The sequence below is a fragment of the Anas platyrhynchos genome, chromosome 6, assembly GCF_047663525.1.
Source record: "Anas platyrhynchos isolate ZD024472 breed Pekin duck chromosome 6, IASCAAS_PekinDuck_T2T, whole genome shotgun sequence".
Lineage (NCBI taxonomy): Eukaryota > Metazoa > Chordata > Aves > Anseriformes > Anatidae > Anas > Anas platyrhynchos.
Genome location: NC_092592.1, coordinates 11,760,779 through 11,773,922, shown reverse-complemented (window position 1 = coordinate 11,773,922; position 13,144 = coordinate 11,760,779). Strand labels below are relative to the sequence as shown.

Here is a 13,144-nt window from a genome sequence, read left to right as displayed (position 1 = left end):
CAAGTGGATCAATGTGCTTTCTTGTCCCAATCCAACACTATATAAATCTCAATACCAGTTGGATGAATAAGCAGAAGGGAAGACCTGAAAAACAGTTTCTCAGTGACCTGGGATCTCCAGAACTTTTGTTCTTCTTTTTGTTTTTAGTGTTATTCAATATAGCCTATTTGGAAATTAACTGTCAGTTAAATATGATCCTTTTGGAAGTTTGAGCTTGATTTCAAAGCAAAATAGCTCATTTAAAACAAACGCTTGCACACTCACTTCTCTGCAACCAGTTGAACCTAAATATGCATACATCCAACACCCACAAACCGAGCTGAAATTTACATTGTACATACATACACAGCAAGCATTTCCTCACTTAAGACACTATGATTTAAACAAGAAAGACAAACAGTAGAGTAAGAGTATGGTTTCTGACACAGTGACAGGGAGAAGTAAACCTGGAGAATTAGGCAAATTTCTAATCACTGCAATTAAAACCTCTGGAAAAGCTAAGAATATTTCAGTGCTTAGTTGATTCACCCAGAGAATATATTTCCTACTCAGCCCTGACCTTTTTCTTCACTCCTTGGCAGTGGAATGTCCCTGAAGTAGGAGGAGATTGAATGAAGGAAAAAAAAATGTTAGAGGGAAAATTGAGAAATGTAAAAGTAACACTTTTTATAGGTCGAATTATAATTATTATTATTTTCTTAATCAGCTGAAGTATCAGACAGACACATAAAATCCTCAGGCAAGACTCAATTCAAATTTCACTTAAGTTCTAAGCACAGGTTGGAGCTGGTCCCTGTTTTACTGAAATGATTTCATAGACTATGATGCATTGACAGCTAACCACCTAGCATGCCAGGTGAGGTGGAGGATGAGTGACATCCCTCCTGTCCTGACCCTGGTCAGAAATGCTACATGCAGGGTCCATGTGTCTCATAAGTCTTTGGTCCCCATGCCTCCTTCTTCCACCAACCTGCTATATTGCTCTGCTGCAACATATGTGAACAAGAACTTGCATAGAAAAACACGTCTGGGAGAGGAAAGGAGAAAGAGAGCAACTGCATCTGCATTGCCATGTAACCTCACATGGCTGGTAGGGAGCACTGAAACCAGGGTTGCAACTGCTTAAAGACATGATGGCAACTACAGTAACATGGAGAAACAAGCCACTGAAGAGAGAAATTTTCCATTGTCATCATTATCAGTTATTTCAGAACAGAAATTGTATTTAATTTCTGCAAATTTCCATTTCAGGGCAGAAGAGCAGAATTTGAATAACAATGCAACTCCCCAACCCATCAAATCATTTAAGCCTGTTCTTCTCGACCTTAAACTGTTGGGATGTTGGACTAAAACACTTGCAGAAAAACACCAGGTGGTACTTATGCCTATTTTAAAACTGAGAAAAACAGAATTCAGAGAGATTACATGACTTAGTCAGGCAAGCAAAACTAGTCAGCTGCTCTACTATGAAGAAAACTAAATTTCATCTATTCTCCACAAAACAGGATGAAAGGTTAGCTTTAACCTTACAAACTAACTTGCAGTTTGGCCATTAGAAGGAACAGATAATGCAACAGTGAGCATAAAGGCTGCCAACAACCAGCACTGGTTCACATTTTTCTCTCTCTGTAAGGAAAAAGGCCAGATCTCTAGAAGAATGGGCTCTGTGTATATATGCATATATACATAGTTTTCTTAGAGAATATGGGAAAGTAATATTCATTTCTTATGCCCACTTGTCTATAGCATTTTCCCTTTCTGAGTTACTATTTCTATTTATAAAGGCCTGGCATGGAATAAGACAATACAGAACAGACTGTGTAACAACAAATTAGCCATCCAAGTATTGATCCCAAGAATAATACATGTATGAAATGAACACTTAATCTGGACAGTTTGCCAACACTTAAATGAACGTGTTTAGTCATAAAACTGCACTGCAATCTTTTCTTAAATGATAAAGAGCTGCCTAAAAATACTCATTGGATTGCTGAAGGTTTGGGTACAAAAAAAAAGGCAAACCAAAGAGCTGACAAATCCTTCTCAGAGTGCTCTGTCCTTGCTATCCATGTGGGGCAAACTCACTGGCAGAGTAGGGGACAACAAAGTTTATGAAAGATTCCTCTTCTGTAATATTCTGAGGAATTAAAACACGCCTTTTGAAGCCTACAGTTAGGTTTTCTAACTACATAAAGGCTGGTATGCTGAGGAATGGCTACAAAAATGTAAGCCCTAATACGGATTCTTGGGAAAGGCACAGAACCCACGTTTGGATCAATTAGAGGTACCATGGGGTAAATCTAGATTTAAAGCAATGAAGGGGGCTCCAGGTGACTTCGTCAACAGAGCTGTTAATAAGTGATGGGCTTCTCAGGTACAGCGTGCAGAAACCAGAAGCTGCCTGCTGCTCATCTGCAAACTGCTGAGAGCAAGGCATATTTACACAGACTGTTTTTGGCACTTAGGAAGGGAAAAATCTAGAGTTTGTGCTGAAAATTGAAAAGCCTTGTTTCCAGATTGACTGCTGATAGCATTCTGTTCGTAGCAGTAAGTAAAAGAGGTTTTAAATATTGACAATATTCCTTATGTTCTGCATGAGGAGTAAGAGGGCACACTCCTCTCCTTCCTTTGTCCTTTCACACCTTGATTTTGCTTTCCTTCATGGTGTTTCTCTTCTTTTAGAAAACAGAGAAAATTAATATTTCCTCAGCTGAAGCAATATTTATATCCAATACCTTCCCCGATTCGGTTCATATTTGCAAATTGCCTATTTGGTTTTAGCTCCTTGCTTTCATAATCCTCCATTTTGTTTAACTGCAGTACACAGGAGACCGGTAGGATTACAGGAAGAAAATGAGCTGCATGATGCAACCCGAGGAGGATGTGGCAAAAGGGAATTTTCTGGCAAGAAGGGATTATTTTTAAGTCATCTTTTCTAAAACTCTATTTTAATGGAATTAGACTGATGTCCGATACATATTTGATTTTACCAACCTTTGAGAGACCCTTGCTTGCCTACGCGATATCTCTGTGTAGTAAAGGATTCTGCAGCTATGGTATTTGTTTTATTTCAGGGTAAATTCCATAGGAAAGTATGGTATTTTAAAGCTGAGCAGGAGATATCAAGAATCAAAAATTAGTGACATTATGGCTTTATAAATGTCCTCTTCCTTTTTTTTTTTTTTTTTTTTTTTTTTTTTTTTATCATTGAAGCCTACAGTTAAGATATCTAAGGAAGCACACTTTTCCTTATATATGAGTGCACATTACATCTGATCAAATGTGTCATTCTTTTAACTCTACAGTTATCTCATTGGCATAATGGCTCAGCGTATTTTAATTGACTTAGATTTCTTGGATGAAATCCTGACTCCAGTGAAGCCAGTGGCAAAACTACAATCCCTTAAATTCCCAGCTTTCAAAACACTACTTTAATAATCTCATCACTCATATTACTCATACATTTTTTTTCGCAGCTCTCTTCACACATTGCATACAGCTGCAAGATGCAGCTCTCTGTCCCACTGCATAATTCTCCATGAACGCAGTTTCCTGAGTTATGCAAGGTAATGATTTTCTTAATGCAGGTGGGCAAGGCTCTGAAGTTGATGTTGCTTTCATTAATTCTGGCACTTTTTAGATTTACTTCTGCAACATTAAAACTTTCCTAAAGTTGTTTTTGACTTACTTGTAAAACCAAGGAAAACAAAGTAAAATATTTCCAGATGATTTGAAGAGGGCTACCTTGTTCCACCATTAAGCATTAAGATAACACAAATATGGCAATGAAACATTGCCCAGCTGTGGGGCCTGTCCTATACAGTGGTTCACTACAGGCAGGTATTTCGCAGACTGCTTAGCATTAAGCAATAGAAACATAAACTCACTGCAATAATTTTTCTGCTGTGTTAAAAGTTTACTCCAAGTTTCGGTGGATTTGGCCTCAAGCTTTACATCCAGGTGTGTGCCTGCATTTCACACCAAGAGAAGAACCCAGGCAATTCAGAGAAGTATCAGGCAATATTTCAGAGGAACATTTTTTGTTTCTTTCTTTTACTCTTCACAGAATCATGGAATTCTCTCTGAACTCTTCTCTGAACATACTTTATATTGTTTGACTGAACACTATGAGACTTCTGGGGATAGAAGAAAGAAAAGTGTTTGATAGAGAATGATAAGATTATTATGCAAAAGCAGAGACAAAATAACTCTGTTTATTTATTTAGATTTTAGTGTTCCACTTTTTTACCCAAGACTGAGCTCAAGAGCTTAAACAAGTGGCTTATCCCAGAACAATGGCCTTAATTTACTTCACAAATGAGACACAGGAGCCCTGGAGGCAGAGAGAAAACATGAGATAGGCTATGGGGAGGATTCAGTGTAATTAGTTCTGCTTAATGTACTTTCAAATTTAGTGTGGGGTTCAGATCTTCCAGTTCACCTTTCAAAGGTAAAGGGGCCCCTTTTAAGCTGCCAGAAAAGATTTGGCTCAGGTACTGAGGGGCCTCCAGTGCAGATTTACTCGTATCATTAGAAAAGCCATTTCCTTTTACGTGAGCCTAATGAAAGTACACTTAATTTGTAATTTTGTATAATTATAGATCTTGATGAGACAGATGAATGTGAATTCAGTATCAGCTAGTGAGTTCATCATTCCTTGTATCATCTATTTCTCAATTATCTCTAATGGTTGTCTTCAAGAGATTTATATCTTGTCATTTTCCAGCTAACCCACGTAAAATATCCTAGAAGAAATGTACCACTGATTTGTCCTGAGGAGACCAGTTTCAGTGTCCTGCACCAAGTTTCTGAAGGTTAGACTTCTATAACATTTCCAGACTGTGATCATGTATCTCAAATGTAGACATTTCCTCCCAGCTCATGGCATTCCCATTGAATGCTTTCAATTTCCAAAAAACCAACAAGTGCTCCAGCACTGATGTCCTCTCATCTCACATGGCCTTCCTTTGAAGCCTTGCTCAGGTACATGTTAGACTTCCATCCTACAGCCAGTTATTTCTATATACACTTTTTTTTATATATTGCCACCTTCCTAAATATTGTCTGGGGTTTTCCAAATCTCTTTTTCCTTTCCTCCCATGTCCTCACAGACAGTTGCAGCAAACAAAATGGCAAAGTGACCTCCACCCTGGGCTCTGGGCTGCAATATCACAGGGGCGTTCTGTATCTCTCATTGCTTTTCTTAGTAATCTTTTCTTGACAGTCATGTTTCTTTGGATTCTTTAAACTGCTTGACTTACTCCCAGGAGCAATGCTTACAAGAGATCTATAAAGCCTAAAAGGAAAACCAAACATGAGGCAGCACAGAGAAACCTGCATGCTTTTCAGAATTTTTTGGTGGCTCTTGAATGCAGGGCGCGACATGTATCAGAAAAAATGTGTTACAGAGAAAGAGCAATTGTTCCTCTTCCAAGAATCTCTCATTAGGAAAGAAGCCATCTGAATCATTCAGATGCAAATAATAATAATAAAAAAAATCTGCATTTCTAATCTCCCTTTTACTCTTTTCATGGTCATCTCGAGATATTCAGGGCAAGGATTCAATCCCATTTTGAACTACTGAAAAGTAAACGCACATTCTATGGTGGTTTTTCTGTGCTCATTCATCTTGCTGGCTTTTATCTTGAAGGCTTTCAGGCTTACCTGAGAACATTTTTTTATTTTATTTTTTTTCAGACTAAGGTGATGGAGGCAGCAGTCTGACTGGAAACAAATCTCTTCCATCAGGAGAAGTGTTCATAATGTAGCTCTGTTTATCAATGTACAAAATGAGAAATATTGCAGCTTCTCAGTCTGCCACATCAAGATGTTCAGAACCATTTATGCTTTGCCATTACAACAGCCATCATATCTGTTCAACCAGGAAAATATTTCAGTGCTCTTGTGATAAATATTTTGGTTATAAGCATTGTTAATTTTGCAGTGCATGATGTAATTGAGTACCCTTAAACATACATAAATTGTTAAGCATTCCGGGTACCTCTCAGCATCCCATCTGATTATGGAAATGCTCATAGGGAAGATTTTTCCTCCCCTAAATGTAATAAACATATTTGTATGAAATACATGAATAAGTGATGTTTAGAGGTAGGCAGATTAGAACTAACCGTTTGGGAAGACATCACATACATGTAAGTCAGATTCCATCTTGTAGTGCCAGAAAAGATACAGGCGACTTTCCATCGCTTGCTGATCAATGCTTATCGTATTGCAAATGCTGAAGTAATTTTGTTCAGAATTATTAGCCAGAAGCAGATAGCTCAAAACTGCAAAGGCTGGTCAAAGATAAGGAGGAGAGAGGGCCTTTTCCAGAACAGACTACTGGCAGGACTGGCCTCACCTTGTTTTTCTCAGAGAAACTATGATTGATGTAAGAATAACCCTAGACCAAAAGCCACTGCATCTCCCTACAGTTCCAGCAGCTGCTAGGAAATAAGGTTTCCTATTATTCTTAAGAATAGGATAGAAATGATAGTTTTCTAGCTCAGAGGATAATAAGATTCCCCAAGGGCTCTCATAACTTAGCTTTATGTGGTCTGTGTTTGGATGATATTTAAAGGAAGGTCTTATGTGAAGAAATTGTGAGTCCTTGAGTGCCTGACTGCCACATATTGACCTGGGTGAGATCTTGCCTTGGTAAACGTGTATGAACTGGCCAGAGGGTAAAGACCTATCATCATGCCCTCACGTCATATGGATGTTGGTAATTTTACATAGCTTTGTTTTAGCCTCACATGCTGTACACTTGATGGTATCGCCATGCAGTAGTGCCTTAGAATACATTAAGATGTTAGTTGTTGCTTGTTTCCATCCCTGCTGCAGTCGTTGGAGCAGATAACTCCTGTACTCCTCTCTCTCTCCCCTTCCTTTTGAAGCATATCCTCCTTAGGATGCCAGCGCCGCCCCCACTTTGACTCCATGTCCACGAGCAGCTTGTGCCGGCTCCCTAATGCCCAGGGCTCTCGTGGCCAGAAGTGGAGGCAGACGTGTAGGAGCCGCAGCAAATAGCCCTGGAGAGGAGGAGCTGTGTTTGCCTGCCTGGCCCGATGTAATGGATAATCCTCACTGCTTCCAGTGGTGCGGGCTTCATGCCCTCCGGAACCTTTACACCTCCAGCCTGATGCCTTGCTCAGGCAAAGACTTGGAAGATCACCTGAGGTGCCTTCTTCAGTCAAGGGTTTACAGAGGAAGAGAAAACCAATTGTTGCAGAAAGAGAAAACCAATGTCAGCAGACTCAGCTAATAAATCCCACTGTGGCATTATTCCCATCCATACTTGAGCTCTTCTTTCCTTACTCCTTTATTTTTTTTTTCTTCCTCATGTATTTACTGCTTGGTTGTTTGTTTCTGCTTTGTTTTTCTCTTCCAGTATGTTAACAGAAAGTGAAAAATAAAAGTCTGCAAACATGGTATAAAAAAGCTTAGATGCTGGAGTCATGTCTGACATGAGACATGACATCATCACCATCCTAAAACCAGCTTAAGCCTGTCTTTCCCTTGGAAAGATGGGCTCTGGGGAAAGCCCGTAAGTCTTTGTATTCCTTCTAAGTTTTTAATCCAGACTTGCGTTAGCGCTGCTCTGACAGCCCGTTTGGCCAGTGCTGAACTCGCTGTTATGAATGCCGGGTTGGCAGGCTTCTCCCTGCCAAGACAGCACGGCTGCTGCTGAGCCTGTGCCCCTTTGGTTGCAAAGAGGACTTTTGGGATGCTTTGCTTTCCCAAGAGCCTCTCAATTACTGTCCAGCTCTTCTGACACTTTAGAAATACAAAGTTTTATCTCTGCGCTTTCACTACTTGAAATGGTTGTCTTATTGCATTTTGGCTGCACAAAGGACCGCAGTTCAGAAGTAGCATCAACTCAGGTTACTGCAGAGAGTTGTTAATCGTCATCCTATGGCACTGGTGAATGACAGCACAACTGCTGGGTGCATGCTAAGCTGGAAGGGGAATGGGAGGGAAGCTGGCCTCAAGATGCCTCTTTTGCACCTTAAGCCCTCAATGAAGCCTTAGCTGTGGGACAAGAGGAGGGTGTGGGCTTCTCCCAACCTGAAAGAAAGGCTTCATTTACAACAGCTGAATCTGGATTGATTTCTATTTTGGGCTTAAGCTAAATCTTGTTTTCCTTTCATCTCTTTTCTTCTGTGTTGCTACTGACATAAACTGTGATGACCCTAAAGGGGGGTTACAGAAAAGTCCTGATTACAGCACCGGGAAGTTCTACTTCCATTCCTCTGGAAGAAGAACTCATGTGAGTGCCTGAGATCACTGAATCCACAGATTATTGCACGGAGCCTGTTTCCACAAAAAGCCCCCCCCCCCCAGATGACAGCTGCTCTATTTGCACCAGGATGCTTCATAGTTCTAGCACGAAGAGAAAGCACCTGCACTTCTCTCACTTCAGCCTAACACAGACTCTACAAACTAGAATATTTAGCCTCTGTGTGCCCCTCCAGAAGCACAGCATGCTACAAGAAGTTCTTTAGTGATGATAATAATGACTTAAGACCAGCCAGCACCTTTCATTTCAGGAGCTAGCAGCTACCTTTTAAAAACACTTTAAATAAATATACATTATAGTCATATGTATTCAAATCATTCTGCTAACACAGTGCTACTGTCACAGTGCTTAGTTCATCCATTCTTTACATTAATAGCAACACAAATTTATTCTTCCCCATAGTCCATATTTAAATATTTTCAAAAGTTTGGCAAATATTAACCCTTACATAGTTCTGTAAGTCTGGAAGCTGTTCTCACTGTAATGTGAAAGCCAAAGATATTAAGTAATTTCTTATGAAGTTTCTCATTGAGATATCTGATATTTGCTAGCTTATAGTCCTCTCTCTTAATCGTTACATCTTATTGATTTCCAAGAAGCACCTAAAAACTGAGGGTAGAAAATAAATCCAAGACTATTTGTGTCTGGCAGAATAAAAAGAAAATCTAAGTGAGATGGACTACAAACAAACTGGAGCTTGGCAAGCTAAGGAGGATTAGTGCTCTTCTGTCCCATGGCAATATTATTATTTTTCAAATGTCTTTATCAGGTAGAGGAGTGAGAAACAACACAGGGTGCATAAGCAGGCTAATTAGTTTGTTAGCAAGGTTAATCACTGCCTCAGTATGGCACCCTGACCTCCTGCTATTATCTACCCAAGAAAACTCACTAATTTAGTCAGGTGTGGCCTGTTTATATATTAGGGTACAGCTTCTGCCTTTTACCTCTTGCTTGAAAAGCTGTATTTTAGAGACCATTAGTGGAGAAGGGGAAAGAATATAGCATGTGGATTTCTGTATTTAACACCGTTAAGGGTCTCTTGCAGTCAGAACTGACAAAAAAAAAATAATGTTTTTTTTCCTGCCATGGTTTTGCCAATTGAGAAAAAACAAAACAAAAAGCTTTCATTTTTTTCCGTGAAACAATGTGGCTAGGCATCTCCTTTTGCATTAATTCCAGCTGCAGTTTATAGTCCTCTGTTCACTTTCTGAATACAAGGCATGAAACTAGACTTTTTCTGCTTCTTTCCTCACATGTAATGAAATACACAATTCTTTCTCTTCTATTCTCTCCTGGCTTTAGCTCTCCTGCTGTCCTTGCACAGGTACTTCACCTCCTGGCACCTTCTGGCATACCTCAAACAGACCAAATGCATTGCAGTCACCAGCAATGAAGCCCATCAGTGCTATCAGACTCTATTTTTTTTTTCTTTTTTTTTTTCTTTTTAATTCGTTTTAATGAGAATGGCTGCATTCCCATCCAGCCCATTGGAGGACTGAGCTCTGAGGATTCAGATTCCTTTACACTCTGCTGAGAAGGGAGCGTGCAGGCCCATGAAATGTTGTTAACATCTTTAACCACACCAAGGATTTTGATATGAAATGTATTTTCAAAAAAACAGGGACAGAAGATTGAAAGAGAATAAGATATAACAGGATTGCCGTAACTTTGAAGCTATTTTTCAATAAAATAAAATTATGGTTGAACGTCATGTTGGAATGCCACAATGCTGTGGGAAATGGAGGACTCAATTCTGTTTCACCTGCAGGAAAGGGGAACAAATTCTTCACAACGCTCTTTATTAAAATGCTGATTTTGACTTTTTGCCTATGACAGAGCAATCTGTAAGAGAAAGTTAAGGCAGTGAAGCTTTGAATGTTAATGCTTTTCTTCCTCCTCTACCTTCACTTCATGTTGTTCTCCCCTCCCTTGGCTAGCATCAGATGGGATGACTGTGGCTCAAACAGGTTAAAAATTAAAAGCCTTACACTTTCCTGCTTCCTTATTTACCTGTGTGCCCGAGCCTTTACTGCAGGTAAAACTGGCAGTAGTCCCAAGAAGAGGTTACTCGGGAGGACCAGTGATGTGGCTATGTGACTTCCAGAAAATTGACCGAAGCTGATGCTTTTACATCACTGGATAGGAAATCTGATTTGAAATCAGTTTCAAATTAAACTCATTCCACTTGGTGTAATTTCCTGACACCTATTTCTTCTAAGTGGCTTATGCTTTGTATTACAGGTATAATGTCCCGCAGAAGTGCTGTCTGGTGGATTTAGAATGAAATGAGTTAAGAAATATCCCCGGCACTGTGTATTCACCAGGTTATTTAAACTGAAGGAATTGATTTTTTCCAGTCAAGTGTTGGGCTAAAAGCAGATCTAGGAAGACATTTGAAGTTTAAAAATAAAACAAACAAACAAAAACATGAAGGCTCTGGACAGAAAACAATTCTTTGATATTAATAATGTTCAGTTTGAAGATCACTGTACTGGGACTTCGGCACACGAATGGTACAAGCAAACAAAGCAAAAGCTTGTGAAACAGGAACATCACAGGATCCTACAGTCCTGGCGTAGCCAATAACTTGCTGGGTGACCTTGGGTAAATCATTTGTCTGATTGCATCTCAGGAAATCAACTGGAAAACAAGCATAAAGGCTGGCCTCTCTGACAAGCTGCTTTGAACAAACTGAAATGTGCTCCTCTGACATCTCTTACCGACATGCATTTCTTTAGATAAAAGATTGCCCAACGTATATGCTGGGGGTGGGGAGACCAAGAGTTACCAAATATGACAAGCATGAAAGGTACGTATATTAAGTTACTACATAAAAGGCAGTGTTACCACTCATTTATGGTTAACAGTTGTATGCAGGACAAGACAGCAAAAGATTGGTAGTAAGGTAGTTGGTTTTCCAACTACTCATCTTCAAATTGCACCAGAAAAATCAGATTTGAGGGGTTAATAATAGGTTCAAAACTCACTGGAGTTTTATTGCAACCTGCTCATCCATGCCATATGTTACAGTCTGTGTGAATCAAAACATATCTCAGATGGACACAACTGGTGAATGCAAACCTTCTGGCACACTGAGCCTTAGCCCCCACTTGTCCATTTCAAAACAATCCCAACACTACGCACGCACACCACTCAGTGACTTCTCAGTGATCCATCTCCCCTATTACTAATGAAATGCTTTTTTTTTTTTTTCCCTAAGAATCAGGAAACCTTAAGAAGAACAACAAAGCTGATGCTATAGCTATTGCCTTGCTATTAGAAGGTGTTTCAGAAAACATAAAAGAACAAATGAATCTTTTATGTAGGTGAATATTTATAAGAATTAAATATCCTCAATTTACACTGTGTTTCTGGAGACTCCTTAAACATCGGTGCTTTACTTAGTTATGCTCTGCATCTTGGAGCAAGCGTATGTATAGGACTTGGCAGTTGCTAAGGTAACAATCATTTGGGGGGAAAAGCAGAGTAAAACAGACATATACAACCTACATAAAATTGACATGAAATGGCAATGACTTCCCTAGGCTTACCGTAACTCTCTATATGTTCATAAGCATACATATCTAATACATGTGTTTGAATTTCCCAGGACTTACCTAATTATGTTTCTGTTTTGAAGGTGAATGGCAGCATCACTTGTATCTTTTAGAAAAAAAAAAAAAATGGAAGGTCAATGACGGAAATTTGTTTTTGTATAAAAGCATTACCAATAAGTGCTTGCTCACACAAAATATTTACACACACACCACTGTTCCTTACCCAAAAAGACATTCCCAGCACACGGGGGCTGCAGGGAAACCTGTCACTTGCCCATGCCCTGGGGCACAGGGTGCACTAAGAGCCATGGCAGTCGCTGCTTCCTGTCCCTGCTCTTTGCACCATACTGAACCTGTAACACTGTCCTGCCCAGCTGGGTTTTTATATCATCCTCTATTTGCAGCCCCATGTGTTTCCCTAGCAAAGAGCGAGGCCCAGTGGATTTGTGTGGGAGCAGATCTATGACATTTGAGATAAGGCACATGGATTCATACCGCACCCTACGTTGCCTTCCAAACCTTAGTCTTGTGGGAAAAATACATGCTGGTGTAACTAATGAAGATATGCCGAAGATGATTTAGTTAATAATAGGCCATAAAAGGTTGCTCTTTTTATCTTAAGTTTAAAATGGACTAACAACTAGCTAATTGGCCTGACATGAACTACTGTTCATCAATTAAAAAATGAAAAAAAAAAGTTTGAAATTGGGCCCAAATAAAGCTGTAGCTACTTTAGCACAGATGCTCACAGTACACAAAACAAGAACACTACAAAGTAGTGAAAAAAAAACCTCCAAAACTGAACAAAGCTGTCAGTCCACCCCTTACCAGTAAACATGGCAAAGGCCAAGGTTGCCCTCGCAAGAGCCAGTTAAGCTTTCAGTCTCATGTCAACAGTCAAGGAAAAGGCAGGAATAAAACCCAGGGTGACTCCTCTAGAAAGGGCCAGCACCCAGAGAAGGCATCCAAGCCATCCTAGGTGCTGAGACGCCTCAACAAGATGCCTCAAGATAGCTGTGATACATTCAAGCCACGATGTTCTGGGTGCTCTCAGACTTTAAACTGAAATCTGACAATAATTTTCTCACCAGAGGAAGATCACTAGCCTTGCTGCATATGTTTCATTTTTAGGAAAAAGGGAGGGAAAATGCAAGACTTCAGGCTAAACACTTCCCATCTGTAAGACCGTGCTTGCCCAAAATAATAAGGATTACATTCATTCTGATATTCTCTGTAAATGTCTTCCAACCTGTTTGTCTCCCTGCAGGCTAGCAACAAAAATAAAGAG

The 13,144-nt window shown here is 39.8% G+C and overlaps 1 long non-coding RNA gene across 2 annotated transcripts; it reads left to right on the top strand.

The window, feature by feature from the left end:
* Positions 1-2,363: 2,363 nt before the first annotated feature.
* LOC106019188 (uncharacterized) lies at positions 2,364-6,546 on the top strand. Of its 2 annotated transcripts, XR_001193826.5 has the most exons (4): positions 2,364-2,547; positions 3,477-3,566; positions 4,727-4,814; positions 5,698-6,546. It is a non-coding gene; the product is annotated as an uncharacterized lncRNA (long non-coding RNA). The 2 variants fall into 2 exon arrangements; XR_002405166.3 differs by lacking the exon at positions 3,477-3,566 and having other exon boundaries at positions 2,368-2,547.
* The last annotated feature ends 6,598 nt before the right edge of the window (positions 6,547-13,144 follow it).